The sequence below is a fragment of the Lynx canadensis genome, chromosome A1 (assembly GCF_007474595.2).
Source record: "Lynx canadensis isolate LIC74 chromosome A1, mLynCan4.pri.v2, whole genome shotgun sequence".
Taxonomy (NCBI): Eukaryota; Metazoa; Chordata; class Mammalia; order Carnivora; family Felidae; genus Lynx; species Lynx canadensis.
The window spans coordinates 89,797,136-89,824,070 of record NC_044303.2 but is presented as its reverse complement, the minus strand read 5'-3'; positions in this window follow the sequence as shown (position 1 = coordinate 89,824,070).

The following is a 26,935-nucleotide window of genomic DNA, read 5'->3' as shown; positions in this document are numbered from 1 at the left end:
TCTCAACAAGATGCTGGCCAATCAATTTCAACAGTATATTAAAAGAATTATTCACCACGATCAAGTGGGCTACAGGGCTGCTTCAATATTTGTATATCAATCAAGATACACCTCATTAATAAAAGAAAGGATAAGAATCCTATGGTCCTGACATTAGATACAGAAAAAAAAAATGACAAAATACAGAATTCCTTCTTGATAAAAACCCTCAAGAAAGTATGGATAGATGGAACATACCTCAACATCATAAAAGCCATATATGAAAGATCCACATCTAATATAATCCTCAATGGGGAAAAACTGAAAGCCTTTTTCCCTATACTGAGGAATGAGACAAAGACGTCCACTCTCATCATTACTATTAGCCTCAGAAATCAGAAAACAAAAAGAAATAAAAGGCATCCAAATCAGCAGAGAAGAAGTAAAACTTTCACTATTTCACTATTTCCATGTACAGACATGTACTCTACATGGAAAACCTGAAAGACTCCATCAAAAAATTTCTGGTACTGATACATGAATTCAGGAAAGTTGCAGGATATAAAATCAATGTACAGAAATTGGTGCATTTATATATACCAATAATGAAGCAACAGAAAGAGAAATCAAGGTATTAATCCCATTTACAATTGCACCCAAAACTGTAAGACATCTAGAGAAAAACCTAACCAAAGATGTAAAAGATTTCTACACCTGAAAATTATAGAATGCTTGTGAAAGAAATTGAAGAAGACACAAAGAAATGGAAAAAGTTCCATGCTCATGGATTGGAAGAACAAACATTTTTAAAATGTCTAAACTACCCAAAGCAATCTACACATTTAATGCAATCCCTATCAAGATACCAACAGCATATTTTGCACAGCTAGAACAAACAATCCTAAAATTTGTATTTAACCACAAAAGACCCATATAGCCAAAATAATCCTGAAAAAGAAAAAAAACTGGAGGCATCATGATTCTGGAATTCAAGCTATACTAAAAAAACTCTAATGATGAAAACAGTATAGTATTGGCCCCCAAACAGACACATTAATCAATGGAACAGAATAGAAAACCCAGAAATGGACCCAGAACTATATAGTCAACTAATCTTTGACAAAAGAGGAAAGACTCTCCAATGGAAAAAAGACGGTCTCTTCAACAAATGTTTCTGGGAAAATGGATGCCATGACATGCAGAAGAATGAATCTGGACCACTTTCTTACACCATACATAAAAATAAATTCAAAATGGATGAAAGACCTAAATGTAAGACAGGAAACCATCAAAATCCTAAAGGAGAATACAGGCAGCAACATGTTTGACCTTGGCTGGAGCAACCTCTTACTAGACATGTCACCAAAGGCAAGGGAAACAAAAGTAAACATGAACTATTGGTATGTCATCAAAATAAAAAGCTCTGCACAGTGAAGGAAAAAATCAAAGGCAAACAAAAATCAAAAACAAAACTAAAAGGCAGCCTATGGAATGGGAGAAGATATTTGCAAATGACATATCTGATCAAGGGTTAGTATCCATAATCTATGAAGAACTTATCAAAACTCAAAACCAAACAACCCAGCTATGAAATGAGCAGAAGACATGGACAGTTTTCAAAAGAAGGCATCCAGATGGCTAACAGACACATGAAAAGATGCTCAACATCACTTCTTATCAGGGAAATACAAATCAAAACCATGATTAGATACCACCTCACACCTGTAAGAACGGCTAAAGTTAAAAACATAGAGGGGCGCCTGGGTGGCGCAGTCGGTTAAGCGTCCGACTTCAGCCAGGTCACGATCTCGCGGTCTGTGAGTTCGAGCCCCGCATCGGGCTCTGGGCTGATGGCTCGGAGCCTGGAGCCTGTTTCTGATTCTGTGTCTCCCTCTCTCTCTGCCCCTCCCCTGTTCATGCTCTGTCTCTCTCTGTCCCAAAAACAAATAAAAAACGTTGAAAAAAAATTAAAAAAAACAACAACAAAGAAACAACAGCTGTTGGCAAGGATGCAGAGAAACAGGAACCCTCTGGCACTGTTGGTGGGAATGCAAACTGGTGCAGCCTTTCTGGAGAACTGTATGGAGGTTCCTCAAAACACCAAAAGTACAACTGCCCTACAATTCAGCAATTGTACTAGTCAGAATTTACCCAAAGGATACAAAAATATGGATTTGAAGGGGGTACAGGCAACGTTTATGGCAACGTTTATGGCAGCATTACAAACAATAGCCAAACTGTGGAGAGAGTCCTAATGTCCACTGACTGATGAATAAAGAGGAAGTGGGGTGTGTGTGTGTACACACACAATGGAATATTACTCAACTATCAAAAAGAATGAAATCTTGCCATTTGTAATTACATGGTTGGAGCTAGAATGTATTATGCTAAGCAAAATAAGTCCATCAGAGAAAGACAAATACCATATGTTTTCACTCATATGTAGAATTTAAGGAACAAAACAGATGAACATATGAGATGGTGGCAGGGAGGAAGAGAAGAGAAGGAAACAAACCACAAGAAACAAACCACAGACCAAACTGTGGGTTGATGGAGGGAAGTGGTTGGGGGATGGACTAGATGGGTTAGGGGTATTAAGGAGTGCACATGTTATGAGCACTGGCTGTTGTATGTAAGTAAGTGATGGATCACTAAATTCTACTCCTGAAACCAATATTGCACTGTATGTTAACTAAAATTTAAATTAAAAAAATTCTTCTTGGTTCTCTCCCCCCCCCCATTTTTTTCTTTTAAAAATAACTTCTATTTTGTTGCTTAAAATTTTAGTCTTTTTTTATTTGTTTCAAGAAAGAATTTGTAATTTATTATTGATGCATATTTATGATGACTGCTTTAAAATATTTAACATTCCATCATCTTACTCATCCTGGTTTTGGTGTCAGCAAACTCTTTTATTCAAATTGTGATTTCACTGGTTCTTGGTATGAGGAATGATTTTTCTGTTATATCCTCAATGTTTTGGTTATGTTGTTAAGAGACTCTTTATCCTATTTCAATATTCTATTTAGCAGGTAGTTTTGCTGTTTAAGGTTAGCCTGTATGTTATGACCTATTTTTGTGAGCTTGACAGTTTAATTCCAGAGACTTGCAATGTTATTCTGTTCTGCTTTATTCTTCTGGGGCTCCTGGGACTTCTTAATTCTGCTAGTACTCTCTGTGGGGACAGTGAGTGTTCACTGGGTTGCCTGGTATCCCTGAGCTACCTCCTGTTGAAGATAGGGTATCAGTAGCCATTTCTTTGAGGTCTTCTTATGCCACTGTTAAAGGGCAAAGAGACAAAGGTTTTGCTGCTGCTGCTGCTGCTGCTGCTGCTGCTGTTGCTGTCATGGGCAGTTGGGGTTGTTTGCTGATGACTCAGTTGTAGAGTGAGGGTTGAATCTCTCCATGCAGTCTCTGTTGGGCTTCTCTATTCTTGTCCTTTGGCCAGAGACAGCAGGGTTTTATTGTTGTTGTTGTTGTTGTTTTGTATATGCCCATTGGTGGTTCTAGGTTCTAGAACCCAGGTTCTTGGTTCTGGCACCAAGTCCTGGATGTATGAGAAATTAACACACACGCACACCCATACACAAGGAATTTGTCATATGTCATTCCTCCCGTTCCTAGTTAGTCCACTTTCATTTTGCCGGTCTTCAGAGTCTTTTTTATTGCTATCTGCATAATTTCTGAGGTGTTTTGTTCCATTAGAGGGGAGACACAGGGAACAGTAGTAAGTTTATACCCTCTTGTTATGGTTCTGGTGTCTCTAACATTGCTTTTTGAGGAGAGGCTTTGCTGACCACCCCACTCTGCCACTGTGGAAGTCCCATACCCAAATCAGTTTGACTGTAAATTTGCTGACAAAAGTCTCATTTATTCCATATTTGTATCCTCCTCTGAAGGATCCTAACACAGTCCCAATACCCATCAGCTGTTCCCATTAACTAAAAAATAACAATTTTTATACATGTGTGTTTTAAATGGGTAAAGATACTAATTACATTACATAATTATACATTTCTGGGATCCTTTTTCCTGTATTCTAAGTCTGTTCTCTAGGCTCACTTTTGTTCTTTCTGATACTATTATTAAATAGTTCCTTTAAGTGAGGCTGTATGGGAGTAAGTTCTCTTATTTTATATCTACTATGACTTTTTTAGCCCTTACTTTTGAAAGATAATGTAGATAGGTATAAGGTTTTTAGGTTGATACATAAATCCCCTTACCACCTTTATATTAGGGCATGGTTATGTGAAGACACTATAAGTTTTGAGTCTGTTGGCCAAGTACATTCCCATGGATAAGATTTTGTGTTCTTGTGTCAGCGTCAGTCATTCAAATGTGGACTCATATGTGTGTTGGGTAAGTTACTAATCCTCTGTTTACTTACAGATAAAATAAAGATAATCATAAGTGGGAGTTACAGAGTGCTTATATAAGTCCTCCTCTATGTCAAGTGCTTTGTGTCTAATACCCTTTTTTATTATTTATGTTGTTACTATTATTTTTTTCTCTTTTACAGATGATGGAGCTAATATCCAGAGCAAACTTGAGGACAGTGACATCATGACTCATCTGCATATGAGCTGACCCTCAAATCTGAGTACATATACTGTACTCTGTACTTGTAGTGCAATATTACATTCCATGTAGTGTCATTTTGATACTTAAATAAGATAATCATCTAAAGTGCTAACTGTTGTATCTGACTTATACTTGTATTCAGTACATTTTATCCCTTATGATTTCCTCCCCTTCTGCTGGCCACATCTGTGAGCCCACAGCCTTTTAGAGAATCCTCTCATTTCCCCTTGGCTATCATGGGAATGCTCATGTGTTGGCTGAGGTGATGGCCCAGATACTTCTTGACTCCTCATTCCCCAGGGTTCCAACAGTGGTGCTGTCTTCCATGTAGAGCCTGGGGAAAGCGCCACTTCTTCCTCCCATATTTACTCTCTGTGTCATGCCATGGAAGCATCTGTATTTATGTACAGAGCATCATAAAACCTCTCTTCAGTAACACCATGGGCTTCTCCATAGGCGCTCAGCTCAGTATGTGGGATCAGGTTTTGGACAGATGACAGTCTGGTGTCCTCCACATAACCTTTTCCTTCTCTCTTGCCTCTAACCCCCCCAAATTTCCCTTGTCTTCCCATCCCACTGTACCACTACCAGTCACTCATCTTCTCCATTGCTAGCTTTACTGAATCCAATTTAATTTCCTGCTCTAGGATAGTGAGAGCCACAGGGAAGAGCTTCAACACTTCAAGATGAAAGAGAATGAGGTGCCTGAGACCTGAATCAGAAATAAGTCCTAAAAGAGGAGGGGAAGGCTGAGGCAAGATGCGCTACCAACACCAGATCAGAGGGTTCTGTGAGGCCAGTGCCAGAGGAGGGCTAGATTCTTCTAGATTGGGACAGAGACGGATCTGCTGAGTGGAGTGCCTAGTGTTAGGTAGAGAAAATATCCCCCAGGTGTCTTTCAAGGGTACTAAGGAGGAGGAGGTCCTGTAGCAGCACATCTTGGGCTAGAGTCATTCACTGTGGAATGACAGACATGAGACAGGTACAATATGACCCTTGTTGGTTAGTGTTGGAATCTGGCATTTGTTGACTACTGCTGATGCCTAGCATCAGGGGATGGTGGCACCAGGGCACTGGGAAAATTGCTGTGGCCAGAACTCCTGGCCCTTCCTCCAGCAGTGATCAAATAGATACACAACAAGCAGGCCCTCAGCTCAGGGCCTCAAGATGTAATGGATGATTCAGAGGACATGCTAAATCCCACATGGCTTACATGTAAGGGGACTGTCTATCACAACTTGGGAGACCTGGACTCCTGGAGGAGGCAAGGGCTGACCTGAGAGAGGGGTCCCCACTGCTCCCACCTCTGAATGGTCTCCTGAAAAAAACATAATGTCTGGCTTCTGCAGGTGAGACCCTCTCCCAGTAGCCTTAGGTTTATTATCTGAGATGCTGCATTTTGTGTTGTGTTCTATTTTGTCTGTTGTGGCCATGAGTGGCAGGACCTGGATCTTTCCTGAAGGATGTGGATATCATTTGTATTTCACATCTTATAAATCAAGGTGTCCACAGACAAGTGACTGGATGTGGAAATGTGGACAAGAACCAGGAAGAAGAGGGAAGCTGGGGGACCAGTGGTTACTTCTCTGTTAAGTCAGTGGAGTAAAAAGACACCCTTCTTTTATAATGCAGCTTTAAAAAGTCTTATTTTTCCCCCATCCTCCCTGCATTTATCCAATGTTAACAATATTCTTATATGAATGTATACACATAAATGGCACACAGACAAAGTTGTTCATCATTTGTTTTACGAAAATGGCATTATAATGTATGCCTTCTCTGCCTCTTCTGAACACATCTGAGAGATCTACATGAATCAGTTAATAGAGATCTAGCACATTCCTTTTAAGACCCTAATCCTGGGGCACCTGGGTGGGTCAGTTTGTTAAGTGTCTGACTTCAGCTCAGGTCATGCGTCCGACTTCAGCTCAGGTCATGATCTCATGGTTCATGGGTTCAAGCCCAGCATTTGGCTCTGTGCTGACAGCTGGAGCCTGGAGCCTGCTTTGGATTCTGTGTCTCCCTCTTTCTCTGCTTGAGCTCTGTCTCTCTCTCTCTCAAAATAAATAAACATTAAAACAATAATAATAATAATAATAATAATAATAATAATAATAAAAAGACTCTAATCCCGAGAGTCATCTTAACCCTAAAGTACCAACCTAAGCCCTAATCGTAAGATCTTAAATTTAAGGCCCTAACTCGAATCTTAACATTAGGGTCCTCACCTGAACCCTAATCCCCATGCCCTAATCCTATAAACCCCAAGAGTGACTCTGAGGCCCTTGTCCATGGTGGAGATAAACTGCAACGTACCTCCTCATTATTAAAGAGTACAGGAAATTTTTTTGCTTAATAACATCTTTGAATGTGATCTTTACTTAGTGATTATTTCCTCAGAATAGATATCCAGGAATGAGATTATGGTGTCTAAGGGTAGATATATTCTAATCCTATGGAACATTGCCAAATTGTTTTCCAAAACTGACTGAAAGATGTTTCCTTTTGTGATGTGTGAGAGGACCTGTATCACCAACCAGATATAGGATTTATCACCTCCATCTTTTCTCCATTTGAAGTAGCCATTGACCAGAAGTGGGTGGGAGAACAGGTCGCCGCCCCTTCATTCCTAAACCTAAAAAGGTTTAGGGGCGCCGAGGAACTCCTCCTGAGGTCCCTATCAGCAAAGGAGACTCCAACCCCATGCTAAAGTTCTCAGAGGATCCCTGTGTGCCGTCCCCTGGAAATGAATGAGGCCCTAGAAGAGCGTCAGACAAGGAGAGGCTGTAGGTTCATCACAGAGTAAGGGAGAGGGATGGTCTCCTGGTGCCACTCAGGCCAGGGCGCCCATTCCCAGCGCTCACGGACATATACCCTATTATCTTCGCGGTCCGACCTCTGGAGTCCCTAAATGAGCTGGACCTGATCAGGCCAGGGGGCGCTGCGGATAGCGGCAGTTTCTCTGAGTGAGCTTCCGTGCACCTTAAAACAGTGGGGGCATATCTGTTTCATTATGGGTAGAAAACCCAACACGGAAGAATCTGGCAATTAAGAACCGGGGCCAGAACCCGCAGGGGCAAAGGAAGCAAGGAAGGGGACTCAGAGAAGGCGAAAGAGGGATACAGAAAAGAGGAATCGGAGAGAGGCAGAAGGAAGCAAGGAAGCTGGCAGGGCGCCCCTCTCCGGGGTCTGGAAGGACGCGGAAGGTTGGGAGTCGGAGCTTGGGGTCAAGTACTGTTGCATCCCTAGCCTCAGCCGGGAGCAAGCTGGCTGCCGGGCAGAATGCGTCTCTGGGCAGGACGCAGAGAAGGACCAATCAGGAGAGCGGGTTCCGAGCTCATTTGCATATGCACCGCCCCCTGGGGCACTCCCTCAGGGCGCCACCTCTGTGCTTACCGAACCGACCCAACTGTAGTGGGGGACTTTCTGTGCTTGGGCAAAAGCTGAGTTCCCAACCAGGGGGAGCGCTCCCAGAAGGACCCTAAGAGGGGTCGTCTGCGGACAGCAATGCTCCTTCCATTAAGGCACAGAGCAGACTCATTTATTTTATCTTACTTTTTTCTTTCTTTTTTTTTTTGAGAGAATTACAGAGTTCCAGCAGGGGAGGGGCAGAAAGAGAGGGAGACAACAGAATCCAAAGCAGGCTCCAGGCTCTGAGCTGACAGTACAGAGCCCAGAGGTGGGGGCTCGAACTCACAAACCGTGAGATCATGACCTGAGATCACAAACCTGAGATCATGAGTGGAAGTCAGACACTTAACTGATTGAGACACCCACACACCACAGAGCAGACTCATTTAAAAAGCATAGTGAAAATGGAGAAAAGTGGAGAAATTCTAGGGAAGAAAATGGGGAGAAGAGGCTAAAAGGAGATGGCAGCATGAAGAGGGCAGGAGAAAAAATAAAGGCGGGGCCACCTGTCTCTACATAAGGGCTCCGGTGACAGGTGCCTCTTTGTGGTAATGGTGGGTCGGTAAGGGTGGGTCGGTGGGTGGGTCAGTGGGTGAGGGCTTGGCGGTCTCAGTGACCAGCCTCTTCCGGTTGGAATCCTACTCTCTAGGGAGAAGGGAAGTCAAGGACAGGAAGGAGTTGGGGTTTGGGGGAACGGTGGCCATTTAGTGCCCACTGGGGGTTCTAGGAGGTTTGGCTTAGCTCTAAGGGCAGAAGAGAGAGTGAGAAGCAGAGCAGTGGAAACTCCAGTGGACCTGAGGGAGACTTTTATCCAGCTCTGCTTGTCCAGCATGAAAACATTCAACCCTGGAGGGGGATCCTGGAGAGGATGGCTCAGATCCCTGGGAACACTCCCCGACTCTGTCCCTGGTCTTCCATTTCAGTCTTACTTTCCTATGGAAGGCCAAATCTTCTAATGTATTGATCTGTCCTGTGCTGTGGGACAGATGTTCCCTCCTGCTGTCTAGGGGGAAATTCCAAGGTGTTTCTAAGGTTTTGAAGCTGAACACTGTCTTACTCATCTTTAAACGGAGACATTAATCAGGGAATCCTGGTTTCAGGGCAGCTTGAATTCATCTCTGGTCCCCTTCACCATTTCGAGTTCAGCAGGGGTCCCACTGGCAAGGCAGCTGCAGACCAGCAGGCAGGGCCTGGCTAACTTGCCAAGGTCTGGGGCTCTGCTGGGTATGGGTGTAGAGAAGAGAGCTCCCCAGGCCAAATGAGAGCCTGGCTGACAGCAACAAGGAGGCTTAGGGCAGATCAGAGGCCGCTGCCTCCAGGCACCTTGAGAGCGGCCTGCCTACTATCCCCTGGGGTTGGGAGCTGAATGTGTGAGTTTCCTGTTGCCACTGGAACAAAGTGCCACAAGCTTAGTGGCTTAAAACAACACACATCATTCTCTCACAGTTCTGGAGGTTAGGAATTTTACTGTGTTAAAGTCAATGCGCTGCAGGGCTGCTTCCTTCTGGAAGGTCTGAGGTGAAAATCCATTTACTTGCCCTTTCCAGCCTCTAGCAGCTGTCTGTATTCTATTCTTTGCCTTGTGGCCCTTTTCTCCATCTCCAAATCACACCTCTTCAGTCTCTGCTTCCACCATCACACTGTCTTAGTTCTGATGGATTCCTCCTCCCTCCCTCTTACTAGGGCATGCAGCCTGCCCCGATAATCCAGAACAATCTCCCCATCTCCAAAATCTTTAACTTGGTCACTTCTTCAAAGCCCTTTTGCCATTTAAGGTAATATATCCCCAGGTTCTGGGATTCAGGATGTGGACATATTCACAGGCCCATCATTTAGCCTACCACAGAAGGCTTGATGGGCTTTCCCATCCCAGGAAACTGAAGATCCAGAACCGCTGCTAGCTCACAGAGGACCGGTTCTCTGTAACCCAAGGCCTGTGGGAGGCAGCCTTTGTAAGCAGAGACTTGGGGGCCGAGGGTGCTAGGCAGAGATGTCTCACAGAGGCACACATGCTGTTGACAGTCTCCTAGCCAGAACTGGACTCATGACTTTTTTTTTTTTCCTGGATGGAGGAGGGTATTTAGCTGGGGCTCCCATATCCAACCCTACCCACAGGCTGCTTGCTCCTACCTCCAGCTTGAGTGAGGGCAGGAACACAGTTCCCACCCCTCCCCTTACTCCCTCCTTTCACCTCTTCTATTTACTCTTCCTCTTACACTTCCCTTCCTAGACTTTCTCACGTGGATCATCTGGTCTCCTCCCTCCCCTGAGACCCTGATCCTACTCTTGGTCCTGCCTCTCCCTAAGGCCCCTACCTGGTTACCCTACCAGGAGAGGAAACCAGGGACACACAAGCCCTAGGGGGCAGACTGATGACTCTGGGGCTCAAGGTCTCCAGGACTTCAGGAGGAGCTATCACTGCCCTCTCCCCAAGCCTGACACCCTGCTTTGCTTCCATGGATGCTCCTCTCCAAGCCCCGCACAGCTGCACTTGGGCTTTGGGGCCCCAAACCTCCATCTGGGATCTGCTGTGGGGCCTAGTTAATAGACCCCACTCAACTTACCAGCTGAAACTGCCATGTCCCCTCCTATACCTTTATCCTTACCATTGCACTTGAATTCTAGTCATTCTCCCACTGCCTTGAGGACACGGGCTCTGTCTCATTCACTTTTACACCCAAAGTACATTGAGGACCCCATTATGTGAATAGGGAAACTGAGGCAGCAGGAGGGCTCATGGCTATTGGTAGTATTCTGTGGGGGCTTGAATGCCAACTCATTGAACAGCCTTTCCTGAGATGTCTGTGGATCCCTTTATCCTGGGCAGTCAAGGAACCTTCTGCTTGGGGTGGGGGAAGGAGGGAGCAAAGGCCTTGTCCAGAGATAGGGTCCTCCTGAAGATGAGCATTCTACCCCGGGGCAGGGATTCAGGATCCACACTGGTGGGATGGTACTCAAGGTTACAGATACCAGGGACTGCCTGGGAGACAAGGAATGCCTCTCTTGAGTCTTGCTGGAGCTGTATTCAGTGGGACAGACCGGCCTGTAACGGGAGATTCAGTTCCAGGACTCCGACTGGGATTTGAGCCTTATCCTGGTCCCTGAAGGCTCACGTATCTGAGGACCCCGCTCCCCCCAGGGCTCCTCCCATCCTCCACCTTCTCAGTGGATTTAACCTCCTGGAACAAAATACTGGTGCCGGAAGATACCTTACAGGTGCCTCACTAAAGGGTGAGTAATAATTTTTGCTCTATGGATTCCTGCCTAACTGATGACTCATGCATTGCCAGGATGAGGGGAGCCCCAAGGGAAAGAGGAAGGCTCAGGCTTCTGCCACTCCCTATTCCTCCTTACCTGGAAATGACTGCATGGAGCTAGAGCACCATTGTCTCATGCATGCCCCCAGTTTCTGCTGGTGGCCAACTTATGTATCTGGGGGGAGGGGAGACCAAAGTCTCAGAGTTCCTAGGGGGACACCCATGTCAGGTAGCTTTTGCACAGGGACCAGGCACCTTGGGAGGCTGGATCATAGCAGCAGCCTCATCATTGCCAACCTCACCCCTCCAGGGACTGGCTCCCTTAGGGAAGCCATCTTTAGATGTGGCTGACTGCAGAAGCTGGGTCAGACTGAGGTTTGATTGCGAAGACAATTTTGTTTTTTGAGTTGTGGCCTCCATCTGGTTGTCTGGTTGTCTTTCTCTTTATGGTGTTGGTGATCATTAGTGATTATTGCTTACATCTCAGTTTTCATGTGTAAATGCAAAGTAGTGATAGTCTATCATTCTTTCTCCAATTATTGGCTGAGATACTGCTATAAATCCAACCATCCCCTCATCAGGTACCTGGCTGCTTTTCTCTTTGTTTCACTCAACTTCACCCTATCTAGGAGTCCTCTTGACTCTCATTTTCTTCACCTTGAACATATAATCTAATGATTTATGATTCTAATACTCTTATGAATCTATGATTTATGTCAAAATCATAAATTTTGACATTTATGTCTCCTAAATATTCCTAAATTCCCTCAGGTATATCCAGATCTTACACTGCTATGGATATGAATATGGATATGGATATGATTTTTAGATAAATTCCCCTCTGATAATTTCCTCACTAAAATAATAAATGCATGTCTTAAGGTAACCTTGCATATCCCAGTGGTACCTGTATGGCAGAGTGGGAAATCCAGACTATATGACGAGTACATGACTTGTCCAAGACACAGCTTTGGAACATACAGTTGATCTCATTTTGACTTCCTATTCCTTCCAGCATGTCCCTGGAGCCAAGGGTCAGTAATGGTGTTCTGTGCTGTGCCTCAAAGAGGGAGATCACGTTGTGAGCTTACTTGGTATCCCTACTTTATCTTGACAATGTTTTGCTTGTTAATCTCTGATTATTAATTTCTTATTCTTTTTTTTCCCAGAGAACCCAACACCCCATCAATTGGGCCTCACTCTTTTTAAATAATTTTTAGATTTTTTAATGTTTATTACTTTTTAAATTTTATTTATTTTTATTGTTTTATTTTTTAAATTTACATCTGTTAGCATATAGTACAACAATGATTTCAGGAGTGGATTCCTTAATGCCTTTACCCATTTGGCCCATCCTCCTCCCACAACTCTTCCAGTAACCCTCTGTTTGTTCTCCATATGTAAAAGTCTCTTATGTTTTGTCCCCCTCCCTGTTTTTATATTATTTTGCTTCCTTTCCCTTATGTTCATCTGTTCTGCATCTTAAAGTCCTCATATGAGTGAAGTCATATGATATTTGTCTTCCTCTGACTAATTTCACTTAGCATAATACACTCCAGCTCCATCCACATAGTTGCAAATGGCAAGATTTCATTCTTTTTGATTGCCGAGTAATACTTCTCTTTACACATCTTCTTTATCCGTTCATCCATCAAGGGGCATCTGGGCTCTTTCCATACTTTGGCTATCATTGATAGTGCTGCTACAAACATTGGGGTGCATGTGCCCCTTCAAAACAACATACCTGTATCCCTTGGATAAATACCTAGTATTTAGGGTAGTTCTATTTAATTTTTTGAGGAACCTCCATTTGTTTTCCAGAGTGGCTGCACCAGCTTGCATTCCCACCAGCAGTGCAAAAGAGATCCTCTCTCTCTGCATCCTCGCCAACATCTGTTGTTGCCTGTGTTGTTAATGTTAGCCATTCTGACAGGTGTAAGGTGGTATCTCATTGTGGTTTTGATTTGTATTTCCCTGATGAGTGATGTTGAGCATTTTTTCATGTGTCGGTTGGCCCTCTGGATGTCTTCTTTGGAGAAGTGTCTATTCATGTCTTTTGCCCATCTCTTCACTGGATTATTTGTTTTTTGGGTGTTAAATTTGATAAGTTCTTTATAGATTTTGGGCACTAACCCTTTATCTGATATGTCATTTCCAAATATCTTCTCCCATTCTGTTGGTTGCCTTTTAGTTTTGCTGATTGTTTCCTTTGCTGTGCAGAAGCTTCTTATTTTGATGAGGTCCCAGTAGTTCATGTTTGCTTTTGTTTCCCTTGCTTCCGGAGACGTGTTGACTAAGAAGTTGCTGTGGCCAAGGTCAAAGAGGTTTTTGCCTGCTTTCTCCTCGAGGATTTTGATGCTTCCTGTCTTACATTGAGGTCTTTCATCCATTTTGAGTTTATTTTTGTGTATGGTGTAAGAAAGTGGTCCAGGTTCATTTTTCTGCAGGTTGCTGTCCAGTTTTCCCAGCACCAGTTGCTGAAGAGACTGTCTTTATTCCATTGGATATTCTTTCCCGCTTTGTCAAAGATTAGTTGGCCATACGTTTGTGGCTCCATTTCTGGGTTCTCTATTCTCTTCCATTGATCTGAGTGTCTGTTCTTGTGCCAGTACCATACTGTCTTGATAATTACAGCTTTGGAATACAGGATGCAGTCTGGGATTGTGATGCCTCCTTCTTTGGTTTTCTTTTTCAAGGTTGCTTTGGCTATTCAGGATCTTTTCTGGTTCCATACAAATTTTAGGATTGTTTGTTCTAGCTCTGTGAAGAATGCTGGTGTTATTTTGATAGGGATTGCATTGAATATGTAGATTGCTTTGGGTAATATCGACATTTTAACAGTATTTGTTCTTTCTATCCAGGAGCACGGGATATTTTTCCATTTTTTTTGTCTTCTTCAATTTCTTTCATAAGCTTTCTATAGTTTTCAGCATATAGGTTTTCATCTCTTTGGTTAGATTTATTCCTAGGTACTTTATGGTTTTTGGTGCAATTGTAAATGGGATGGATTCCTTGATTTCTCTTTCTGTTGCTTCATTGTTGGTGTGTAGGAATGCAACCGATTTCTGTGCATTTTATGTCCTGGATCAGTTCTAGCAGTTTTTTGGTGGAATCTTTTTTTTTTTTTTTATAGCATTTATAGTGTGAACATTTATTTTACTTTATTTTAATTTCATTTTTATTTATTAAAATTTACATCCAAATTAGTTAGCATATAGTAAAACAATGATTTCAGGAGTAGATTCCTTAATGCCCCTTACCTATTTAGCCCATCCCCCCTTCCACAATCCCTCCAGTAACCCTCAGTTTGTTCTCCATATTTATGAGTTTCTTCTGTTTTGTCCCCCTCCCTGTTTTTATATTTTTTGTTTTTGTTTTTTTGTTTTTTTATATATTTTTTGTTTTTATGTTTTATATTACTTTTGTTTCCCTTCCCTTATGTTCATCTGTTTTGTCTCTTAAAGTCCTCATATGAGGGAAGTCATATGATTTTTGTCTTTCTCTGACTAATTTCACTTAGCATAATACCCTCCAGTTCCATTCATGTAGTTGTAAATGGCAAGATTTCATTCTTTTTGATTGCCAAGTAATAGTCCATTGTGTGTGTGTGTGTGTGTGTGTGTGTGTGTGTGTGTGTATAAAATGTGGTGTGCATATATATACATACATATACACATATACATATATATACGCATATACATATACACACACACACACATTTTCTTTTTTTTTATTTTTCAATATATGAAATTTATTGTCAAATTGGTTTCCATACAACACCCAGTGCTCATCCCAAAAGGTGCCCTCCTCAATACCCATCACCCATCCTCCCCTCCCTCCCACCCCCCAACAACCCTCAGTTTGTTCTCAGTTTTTAAGAGTCTCTTATGCTTTGGCTCTCTCCCACTCAAACCTCTTTTTTTTTTTTTTTTTCCTTCCCCTCCTCCATGGGTTTCTGTTAAGTTTCTCAGGATCCACCTAAGAGTGAAACCATATGGTATCTGTCTTTCTCTGTATGGCTTATTTCACTTAGCATCACACTCTCCAGTTCCATCCACATTGCTACAAAGGGCCATATTTCGTTCTTTCTCATTGCCATGTAGTACTCCATTGTGTATATAAACCACAATTTCTTTATCCATTCATCAGTTGATGGACATTTAGGCTCTTTCCATAATTTGGCTATTGTTGAGAACACACACATTTTCTTTATCCATTCATCCATCAATGGACATTTGGGCTCTTTCCATACTTTGGCTATTGTTGATAGTGCTGCTATAAACATTGGGGTGCATGTGTCCCTTTGAAACAGCACACCTGTATCCCGTAGCTAAATGCTCAGTAGTGCAACTGCTGGGTTGTAGGGTAGTTCTATTTTTAGTTTTTTGAGGAACCTCCATATTGTTTTCCAGAGTGGCTTCACCAGCTTGCATTCCCAAGTTTTTGGTGGAATCTTTTGGGTTTATCATATTGACTATCATGTCATCTGTGAAGAGTGAAAGTTTGACCTCCTTCTGGCCGATTTGGATGCCTTTTATTTTTTTGTGTTGTCTGATTGCTGAGGCTAAGACTTCCAATACTATGTTGAATAACAGTGGCGAGAGTGGACATCCCTGTCTTGTTCCTGACCTTAAGGGGAAAGCTCTGTTTTTCCCCATTGAGGATGATATTAGCGTTGGGTCTTTCATATATCGCTTTTATGATCTTGAGGTATGATCCTTCTATCCCTACTTTCTTGAAAGTTTTTATCAAGAAAGGATGCTGTATTTTGTTAAATGCTTTCTCTGCATCTATTGAGAGGATCAAGTGGTTCTTGTCCTTTCTTTTATTGATGTGATGAATCACATTGATTGTATTTCAGATATTGAACCAGCCCTGCATCCCAGGTATAAATCAGACTTGGTCATGGTGAATAATTTTTCTAATGTATTGTTGGATCCAGTTGGCTAGTATCTTGTTGAGGATTTTTGCATCCATGTTCATCAGGGAAATCGGTCTATAGTTCTTTTTAGTGGAGTCTCTGGTTTTGGAAAATGTTTATTATTTTTGAGAGAGAGAGAGAGAGAGCACGAGTGCAGGAGATGCAGAGAGGGAAGTGGACAGAGGATCCAAAGACGGCTTTGTGGTGATAGCAGAGAGCCCAACGTGGGGCTCAAACCCATGAACCATGAGATCATGACTGAAGCCAAAGTTGGACGCTTAATAATGAACTGAGCCACCCAGATGCCCATTAATTTCTGATTAATTCTTAATTATTATAATTGCGAAGTGTAAAAACAAAATACAAGAAAAGTGAATGAAAGAGATAGAAACAGAGGCAGAGACCCACTGAGAGAGAAAAAAGGTCAGGGTGTAGTTAAAACAAAGTAGATTTATAGCCAAGAGTTTTCCTAGAGACAAAGAGGGACTCTCCATAATAATGAGTCAGTTCATTAGGAAGATATAACAGTTTTAAATATATATACATATAATCATAGAGCTTTAAAATACATAAAAACCTGAAAAATTAAGGGAGAAATAAATAAATTCACAATTATAATTGCAGACTTTAAACAGTAGAACAAGGTACAAAACTATGAAGGATATGGTAGGTCACAGTGACAGCATCCATTACCTGAATTCACATTCATTTCTACAACAATATCTTCAAGGACTGCAGAATACACATTTTTTTCAAGCGCACGTGTCATTCAGTAATACAGACCATATGGCAGGCCATAAACAAGTCTTAAGAGACTCCAAGCAATTGAAATCCTACAAAAAAATCCAAGAAAAGCAAAGAACATTTGGAAATTGCAAAACTCACTAGAAAATAACCCATGGGTTGAGGAAGAAATCACAGGGTAAATGAGAAAATAGTTTAGACCCAATGAAAACATAACATATTGAAATTTGTGGAATGTGGTTAAAGCATTGAGGGAAATTTATAACTTAAAGTGCTTACATTGGGAAAAAAGAAATGATCAAAGCTCCCACCTTAGGAAGTTAGCAAAAGAAGGCAAATTAAATGCCAAGCAAGTAAAAGAAAAGAAATTATAAAGATTAAAGTAGAAATTAAAAGAAATAGAGATGAAGGATAGAGAGAAAAAAACCAATAAAATTACAACTCTTACTTGGAATGTATCAATAAATGCGCCAAGGTGCTGTCTAGATCAAAACTGACAAGGGAGGCCTGGGTGTATCCAACTTTTGATTTTGGCTCAGGTCATGATCTCAGGGATATGAGATCAAGCCCTGGGCTCTGATCTGGGTGTGGAGCCTGCTTGAGATGGTCTCCTTCTCTCTCTGTCCCTTTCCTATGCTTGTGAGCTCTCTTAAAAAAAACAAAACAAAACAAAACAACCAACTTCAACACCCCCCAAAAAAACTGACACAAGGGAAAAAAGAAAAGTCCATATAGTTCTACAATCTACTGAAGATATTACATTTATAATTATAAACATCTTCACAAAATTTCCAGATTCAAGTAGTTTCATTTAAAGAAGAAATAATATCTATCCTACGTGTATTCTTTCCCTCCCCTCTCCCTCCCTTTCCATTCTTTGGCATCTCAGTGGCCAGTGTTGAAGAAATATCCTTGTGTGTACTCCTTACCTATGACTACTATGGAATAGCTTTCTAAGAGTGTGATGGTTGAGCACGTTATTTTCTATATTTTAAGTGTTAATTTCTATTTCCAGATTGCTTTCCATTTTACAATTGCACCTTCAATGTGGGAGAGTACACTTGACTGCACACCACTTGCCATATGGGTCTTTATGCTTTTTCATTTTGTATCAGTTTGATAGGCCTAAGTAAGGTGATGTCTCATCATTTTATCCTAATTTCAACTTGCATTTCTCCACTAGTAGGAAAGTCCTTTTCAGATATGTGCTTGTTATTTTGTTGAGTTCCTCTGTGAATAGGATACCCAGATGCTTTGACTGCTTTTCTCTTTTGTTTTCAATTTGAAAGATCCGTATGCTGTATATTATTGATATTATCCACGTACCTGACATACACACATACCCATTTTCCCCAGTCTATCTTTTCTTCCCATGTTATCATATTTTTGCCTCTCATGCTTTTTATGAGTTTAAAAATTTATTACATGGTTAATAAATGGCTTTTGTGTTTAAAATTTGGTTTGTCCTGGGGCCCCTGGGTGGCTCAGTCAGTTAAGTGACTGACTCTTGATTTTGGTTCAGGTCATGATCTCACCATTGGTGGGTTCGAGTCCCGCATCCAGCTCTGTGCTGACAGTGCGGAGTCTGCTTGGGATTCTCTGTCTCCCTCTCTCCCTCTGCCCCTCCCCTGCTTGCACACACTCTCTCTCAACAATAAATAAACATATAAAGAGTCCCAACAGGAAAAAGAGGGAGGCAGGAGAGTGAGGTCAGAGTCAGAGAAGGAGAAGTCACTGGATGACACTGGAAGCAGATGTTGGGGTGATGCAGGTGTTGGGCTTCAAAGGTGCAAGGAGCCAAGAGTGGAGGAATTCAGATAGCCTCTTGAAGCTGGAAAAGGAAACAGAATGGGTTTTCCTTTAGATCTTTCAGAAGGAACACAGCCCTGCTGACAACTGATTTTAGTTTTGTAAGACAAGTCTAAGACTGCTGACCTCCAGATTGTGTGGTAACAAATTTGTGGGTTGTTTTTAGTTTATTTTGAGAGAGACAGAGAGAACGTGAGTTGGGGAGGGGCAGAGAAAGGGAGAGAGAGAGAATCCCAAGCTGAGTCCGTGATGTCAGTGCGTAGAGCCTGACCTGGGGCTCAAACTCACAAACCATGAGATTATGACCTGAGCCAAATCAAGAGTCAGATGCTTACTTAATTATGGAGTTTGCAGAATCCCAAGATCTGCCATCTGCAAACTGGAGACCCAGGAAAGCTGGTGGTGTAATTTAGTTGGACTCTCAAGGCCTGAGAACCAAGGAAGCCAATGGTGCAGATTCCAGTCTAGGTCTGAAGGTCTGTGAACCAGGAGCCCTGAGGGCAGAAGATACATGCCTTAGCTCAAGCAATGTGGTAGAAAAGGGGTGAATTCCTCCTTCCTCTGCTTTTTGCTCCAGCAAGGCCCTGAAGGGATTGTATGATGCCCACCCACATGGGGGAGGGCAATCTACTTCACTGAGTCTGCTGATTCCAATGTAAATCTAATCCAGAAACACACATGTTCCCAGACACATGCAGAAACAATGTTTAATGTGGGCACCCCATGGCCAGGTGAATTGACACATGAAATTAACCACCACCAGGGCTCTTCACTTTTTGGCAGTTGTTCTACAAAAACAGTTTATTTTTCTTCAGATTTTTTTCCCCATGGGTGTAGATAGGTGTCATTTGTTTTCTGAAAACACAAAGATATATGGTGTGGTGCATGCAGAGATGTCTACTACCTATCAAGGAGGACTTGTCACTCACCTGGGAGGAGTTTGTTTAGTGGACAGCCCCAGGTTATGAGTTTCAGCAGTTGGCTTCGGCTGCAGATGCCTCCTGAGGTCAGGCTCTTCCCTGGCAGCACCTTCCTGTGCCTGGGAGAGGTATGGGTATAAAGATCTGGTCACCTGGTGTTGACCCAGCTAACTCTGATGGATCCTGCTTGTTCTGGAGTCCCTGTCAGCTGGCTGAGGTTTTGTTAGCCCTGCATTATGGTTTGACTTTTCCCTCTACCCAAGCCCACTTTTGCTTGCTTGCTTTCATAGACGTTTATCCCTAATTGCTTCCCCTCCTACCCATGGTCTCTCCATCATCTGCTCTGAAGGACCTCGCCTGTTACAAACTGTATGTATTCTTTTAAACCCTGTTTCCAGTTAATTTAGCCATTTCAATGTTTGTAGCCGTTTCAATGACAAAATACTCACAGCACCATTTTAAATAATTGCATAGTGGTCCATTATACGGATCTTATTTAATGCGTTTAAACAATTGCATGTTTTTCTTAATTTTGCTATGATAACCAATGATTCTGTGTAATCCTTTACTACCCCCTTTCCTGCTTGTCAGAAATTTAAGGATTAATCCCTAAAAAAGGAATAGCTAGATCAAAGTGGTTGCATTTCTAAGCTTTTTGATTCCTTGTTCCAAAAGGTTCCCAGGGAGAGCATTTCATTTTTAATCTCCCATCTGGCAATTTATGATGGGTATTATCTATTTTTGTAACACTTCCCAGTCTGGTAGGAGAAACAATGTTCCATTGTTCTAATTTGTTCCTACACTACTCATAAACCCAGCTGTTTCTGTGATTCTACAATTACGAGTTTCACCATTTTGCGAGGTTTTCTCATGATCTTCGAAGTCACCAAACATTAACCACAAGGGGGCGCTGTTCCCCTGTCAATGTCCTGCGGTTGTACACTCTCCAGCTGCCTTTCAGAGCCAGGACTGAAAAGTTCCAAGCAGGGTTTACAGAGAATAAGTAAACAGCATTAATACCCACAGGCGGAGACTCTGGTTTCTTAAGTCGTTTTTTTCAACCCTGGTCAGTTACATCTCTGGTCAGTTACATCTCAGGCGGGGACCCTGAGCCTGCAAAGGGGACATGTCCGCGCCTTGCGCTCACAGTCCCTAGAGTACCTAGGGCAAGTCTCAGGAAAGAACCCCAGTACCCCACCCGCCAGCTCTGGGGGGCGCCCCCAGGGGTCGTGTGCAGGGCAGCGCTCCAGGAGCTCTGTCTACAGGGCCTCAAGTGGGCCCAGTCAAGGGTGCAGATGAGGCTCTGTTATCAGGAGGTTATGAGGGGCAACCAAAGGGTTGGGGGTCTGCACTCGGACCTCTTCAGTATGGAAAGAGGGCAGCAGGATCTGAGTGGAGCGATCACGCCCCCCCCCCCCCCCTTTCCCGCAGCTGCCCGACCTCGGCTCCACTCTGCTGTGCACTGGTCCTGGAAGAAATGAAGTCTCCCTGGGGTCCTGCCTGGGTCTGAGTCCGAGGCCGCCAGGTGCGCGAGCTGGAAAGGGCCGGGTGGGGGGGGGGTGTGCCAGCGAGCTCTGAGATGGGCAGCATGGCGGAGATCATGGGGGGCATCAAATACCTGGGGTTCTGCTAATGCTGGACGCAATACGGTTGGAACCACAGATGGTCTGACTTGCCTGCCCTCGTTCCAGGCTCCAGACTCCTCCCATTCTCGCCTCTGTCCCCAGGCTTTCTTCCCTACACATTCTACCTCACCCCATTCTGCAGTGTTGGGTCTCCTCTCAGAGGGCCTGGGCTCAGGCCCCGCTTCATTCCCTGACCGGTGGATTATCAGAGTGGATAACTGGCTGAGAGACCGCAGGGTCTAGAGGCCGTTCTGAGTCGACTCCGGGTGGGTTATCCCTTTAGGGGCTGTCTTTGTCCAGTACCAATAACCCTGCCTCCAGGCTAAGAGGCGGCAAAAGGCCTACTGCGAGATAGGCACGACAGGAAGTTATTTCAGGGAAGCTGGCCCTCAGAGGCCCTTATGGCCATTATCCGGGTTTCCCCGAGAGAAGGCAGACCTGGGGTACTTGCATGGATCACCCTCCCAAGCACTGAAGAGAGGACCAGTCTCCAGCTTCGGAATTGGGGAGGGTGGCGGAGGGCACCAGCATAGTCCACTTCTCAGGGAGAGTGAGTCCCCGCTCCCAGAAGCTGGGTTGAGTGGCACCAACAGTGGGTCCTTCGAAAAAACACTTCGCGCGCCAAGAGAGTGGGCTCTTCGTCCTGGGTCTACCTTGTAATGGCTGACCTCGACGATGCAGCTTTACCTTTTCCAACCTCAGTTTCCGGAAGTAACGTGGCAGCCCATGGGGCTAATGGGGAGGTTCAAGACCCACCCCGAGGTAATCCGGAACAAATTTAACCAAACCCGTCGCCTTGTTGGAGAAGGCGCCTGCGCAGGCGCGCTGGACACGTCCGCCCAAAGGCTGGCAGATGGAAGAGACCGCAAGGGCCCCTGGGGAGTGTAGTCTGTGCCGAGAAGGGGCAAGAAGAGGCGGAGCTTCACTGAGAGCCTACCCCGGCGGGGTTTAGAGAATACAGCTGATGAGCCACCAGTGGCTGTGGTTCAGGAGGCGTGGCTTTGTCTTTTCCGCGGCGCCGGCGGCAATCCCTGTGCTCAAAGGATTCTGGGTACTGTGGTCCTGGTCCCTTGGAAAGCAGGGCAGTGATGGGTGCTGGCCCACCCAGCCTTTGGCCGTGTGGCGGGAGTGAGTCTGGGGGAAGGGGAAGATAGTTGGGAGTGGCTAGGGTTGGGTCTCTGGCAAGGCTTAGGGTTGCTTTCCCAAATTGTTCTTTTTATTTGTGGGTGTGGGTGGGTAAACAACTCGCAGCTGGAGGAATGAATTTGAGGAGTGAATTAGAGGAACGAATAAGGGGTGATGTGAGGCTCGGCGGTGAATCCTAGGGTTGCAGGGCACGTCTCAGGCCCCGGCAGGGGCCCCAGGATTGCGGAGTCACGCTTTTCTTTTGAGGCCGGGTGGCGTACGGGACTGTTCTAGGCCACTGTAGTGGTGGCAGTGGTGGCACGTCTCTAGTTCTCTCTTCACGTGGTATTTGGGGCTTAAGTTGGAAGACCTTAGGGGTTTTGTGGTGTTGACATAGTCTTGGTTTGGGAGCAAACATCCCCTGGTGGTGGTTAGGGGCGCTGTGACTCCTGTGGGAGGGGAGGTGCGTGAAACCTGGGCGGTGTGGTGGTAGTGGAGCTCCAACCTGACTGATGTCAACGTGTTTGGCAGAAGCTGGCTGGGCACGTCGCACTGGGAAAGGGGTGCTGTTTGGTCATGGAGATTTGGGGATTGGAACAAAGGGGATTTTGGAGAGTGGAACAAAGTTTGGCTTAGAGGAAACTGCTGAATATTCCCAGGTGCGAATGGGTTGGGGTGGGAGTAGGTCCCTTTATACGCGTGTTTTTGGGTGATCAGGGCAACTTCTCTTTCTCCAGGCTTGCTGTCCCATGGTTTGTTGCTGGTGGGGGATATTGGCATGGTTCAAACGTCTTTGGGTTTGGCTGGAAACCTGGATGACCAGTTGGTTTGCCTGGTTCTGCTTTAGACAGTGGCTCTTAATTAACTGGCCACTCCCAGGGTTAGGACTGTGAGGTTGGTGGTGGCTGGGTGGGGGAGGTAGGGTGGTGGCCCCTGGGTCCAGGCCTCTTTGTCACAGCCCCTGGTGGCTGTTAGATGGCACCTGATTTACAAATACAGGCATCACTGGTGGACTTCAGGCATTGGAACCTTTATTTTTAACCTTATATTATGGAAAACATTCAAACATTCACTTTAGTAGAGAAAATAATACAAGGTCTCCTTATGAATCTATCTCCCAGACCCTACACTTATCAACTCATGCATGGCCAACCTTGTATCCAAACCCCCAAACTTACTTAAGGACTGGCTCACAGGTTGACAGGTCAAGTGCATGGCCTTTTACAGAGCTCAGCCACTTTTTAGCTGAACTAATTTGAGCAAGATACATGACTTTAACTGTGCTTGGTTTCTTTATCTGTAAAGAGTGGATGGTAAATAGGACTGTTCAGAGGCCTGAATGAGGCAAGCCACGTACAGTGACCGAACAGTCTTTGGTATATAGTAAGTATTCAGAGTGTTAACTTTTTTTTTTAACTTTTTTAATGTTTTATTTATTTTTGAGAGAGAGAGACAGAAAGAGAGAGAGAGAGAGACAGAGTGTGAGTGGGGGAGGGGCAGAGAGAGAGGGAGACACAGAATCTGAAGACACAGAATCTGAAGACACAGAATCTGAGCTGTCAGCACAGAGTCTGATGTGGGGCTCAAACTCATGGACTGTGAGATCGCGACCTGAGCTGAAGTCAGATGCTTAACTCACTAAGCCCCCCAGGTGCCCCCTCAGGAAACAGACTCTTAATTGTAGAGAACAATGTGATGGTTACCAAAGTAGAGAGCCATGGCAGGATGGGTGAAATAGGTGACGGGCATTAAAGAGGGTACTTGTGATGAGCACTGGGTGTTGTATGTAAGTGTTGAATCACTATATTGTACATCTGAAACACTGTACATTAACTGGAATTTAAATAAAAACTTAAAAGCAAAAGCAATAAACAGAACAGAAACCCCTATTCATCCAATATGAATTGGCACACATTATGACCAGGTTCTAGTCTGGAATGCTGGATTTTTAATTTTTGATTTATAAAAAATTGGAGAAGAGTCTTAGAATTGCTGTGGGCATCTGAAGTCAAATCCTTTCAGTAATCAGGCCCTGGACCATCTCTGTCTTTTGAATGTCCACATGTCCTTAGTGGTCCTCACATTGTTTTGAGGCTGGACACTTCAATTCAGATTTAGTTTACACATTATATTTGAGGGGAGATTGTCCCTCCAGACCAAGCAACTTTTGTGCCACTCAGTCACTGTTTTTATAAGGAAGTTCCCTGTGGACATTTCCACCTATGGTTTGTTATCTTCAATAGGAGAAAACAGTGTGTCAGATATTTATATCATAAAATAAGTGTAGCAGGGCAAAAAGGCTGACTATAATTACAGCTATTTATAGAATGGCTTCTGCTGCTTACGTGAAAGATTCCCAGTCTGACTAACACTTAGAAACTCTACTGGTATGAATTTTCTGGGTTTCAGTTATGGGTAAAAGAGGAAAGAAAAATCATTTTTATAGAGGATTTATTGGTGGGATACAGAGCTTTTGTTGGAAACCTGCCACATGTGTTTTGGAGGGGCAAGTCTTCAGATCGGAGGAGTGGCTGCTTCATCTTAGGACCACTCTGACAAAAACTGCTTTCTCTTGAGCAGAACCAAGCCAGAAATCCATTTCTGTGTTGATTGCCCTCTGGCTTTCTGCAGTCAACCTTTCCTCAGCCAAAATGTTTGGCTTAGCCATCCCCCTAGGATCGTCCCAGTCTTGGGTGCAGGAAACCACCTTCAGCCAGGGGATATTTGCCAAGAGGATCCAAAGGCACAAGAACAACAACTTTCTGCACAAACCTGCTAGAGTGGCCAAGCAGAAGCACATGAGACAGAAGACACCGAGTCCTTGTTATGGAGGACAAGTAAAAGCAGAGGGTCCTAGCAGCACTTTGCAGCCCAGCCCTGGGACAGCCTCTACACCTTAGGGAAGGAACTAGATAAGCAGAGTGGCAGGCACAGAGCCCAGCCTGGTAAAGAGGGCAATCCCTGAGGAGACAGAGGGCTGAAGGGGGTAGACTTTTCAGGATGTGGACCAGTCAGTTGGGCAGAGTGTGAGAGGGATCTTAGCCAGCAGTTAAACCTCCCTTGTATGGGGCACACTCAGAGGAGAGGCCCTTATGGGCAGGCTTTGGCAACAAGTCATCCCTCTGGAGACCCCAGGGGATGCATGTGAGGGAGTGGCCCTGCGTGTGCCTTGAGTGTGGGTGAAGCTGCAGTTGGAAGTCAAATCTTTGCAGAAATCAGAGGTCACACTTAGGGGAGAAGTGTTTTCTGTGCTGTGAGTATAGACGGATTTTTACTGAGAAGTTGACCCCCATAGCACATCCAAGGATGCATTCAGGGTAGAAGTCTTCTGTGTGTAGAGGTGTGAGCATGGCTTTAGACAGCTGTTGATCCTTGTGAAACACCACAGAGTACACTTGAAGCAGAAGTCCTTTCTGTGCAGGGAGTATGGACAGGGCTTCTGGCTGAGGTTCGGGGTCCTCAGGCACCAGTACACACATGTGGCTATGCTGTGCCTTCTGTGCACGGAGTGTGGGTGTGGCTTCAGCTGTAAGTCAGCCCTGGTCAGACCTCAGGGAACACACTTGGGAGAGAAACGCTTTGTGTGCAGGGTATGTGGGCTTCAGCTCTAAAGGGGGGAGGTCTCTTCAGACACCAGAGAACACACTCAGGGAAAGAGCAGTGGCCCTTTGTGTGTAGGGAATGAGTGAAAAGTTTTAGCTGAAAGGTGGCCCTGTCAGACACCAGCAGACACTTAGGAGAGAAGCCCTTTGTGTCTAAGAAGTGTGGGTGAGGCTTCAGCCTGAAGTCAAATCTCATCACACATCGGAGGAAACACTAGTGGGAGTGTTGCGGAGGCTTTAGACGGAAGCAAGTCTTAGGGTGCCTGGGTGGCTCAGTTGGTTAAGCATCCGACTTCGGCTCAGCTCATGACCTCATAGTTCTTGAGTTTAAGCCCTGCATCGGGTTTGGTGCTGACAGCTTGGAACCTGCTTCAGATTTTGTGTCCCTCTCTCTCTGCCCCTCCCCCATTTGCACTCTGTCTCTCTCCCTCAAAAATAAACATTAAAAAAATTAAAAAAATTTTTTTCTAGGTGGAAGCAAGTCTTTGTCAGACATAGAATGTGCTCAGGGGAGAAACAGTCTGCATGCAGTGTGGATGGATGGGGCTTTATTTAGAAGTCACATCTTAGGATATACAGAGGACAATTTGGTCATCACTACCCCCACTGCAGGATAGAGATGCTTCAGTATCAGTTTCCTGGCCCTCTACATGCCCTGTGGATGTGAACATGGCATGGGAAGCAGTAGAAAAATGGGGTTTTTCTTGTCAAGGAGATAGTCAAACTGTGGTCTGATTTTTCTCTCTGGGTCATTTGTTACAACATGAGTTCTTTACAGAACTGTAAGTGTACAATTCATTTATTTGTCTGTGAGGACAGAGGACATCAGGACTAGCATAGAGGACTCAAACTCAGCCTTTGTTTCCTCCAAGAAATTGAACTCCTGAAAAAATGAGTCCAGAGTCACATTTGTATATTCGTTATAGAACCCAATAATGCAGAGACATGGAAGAGAGTTCCA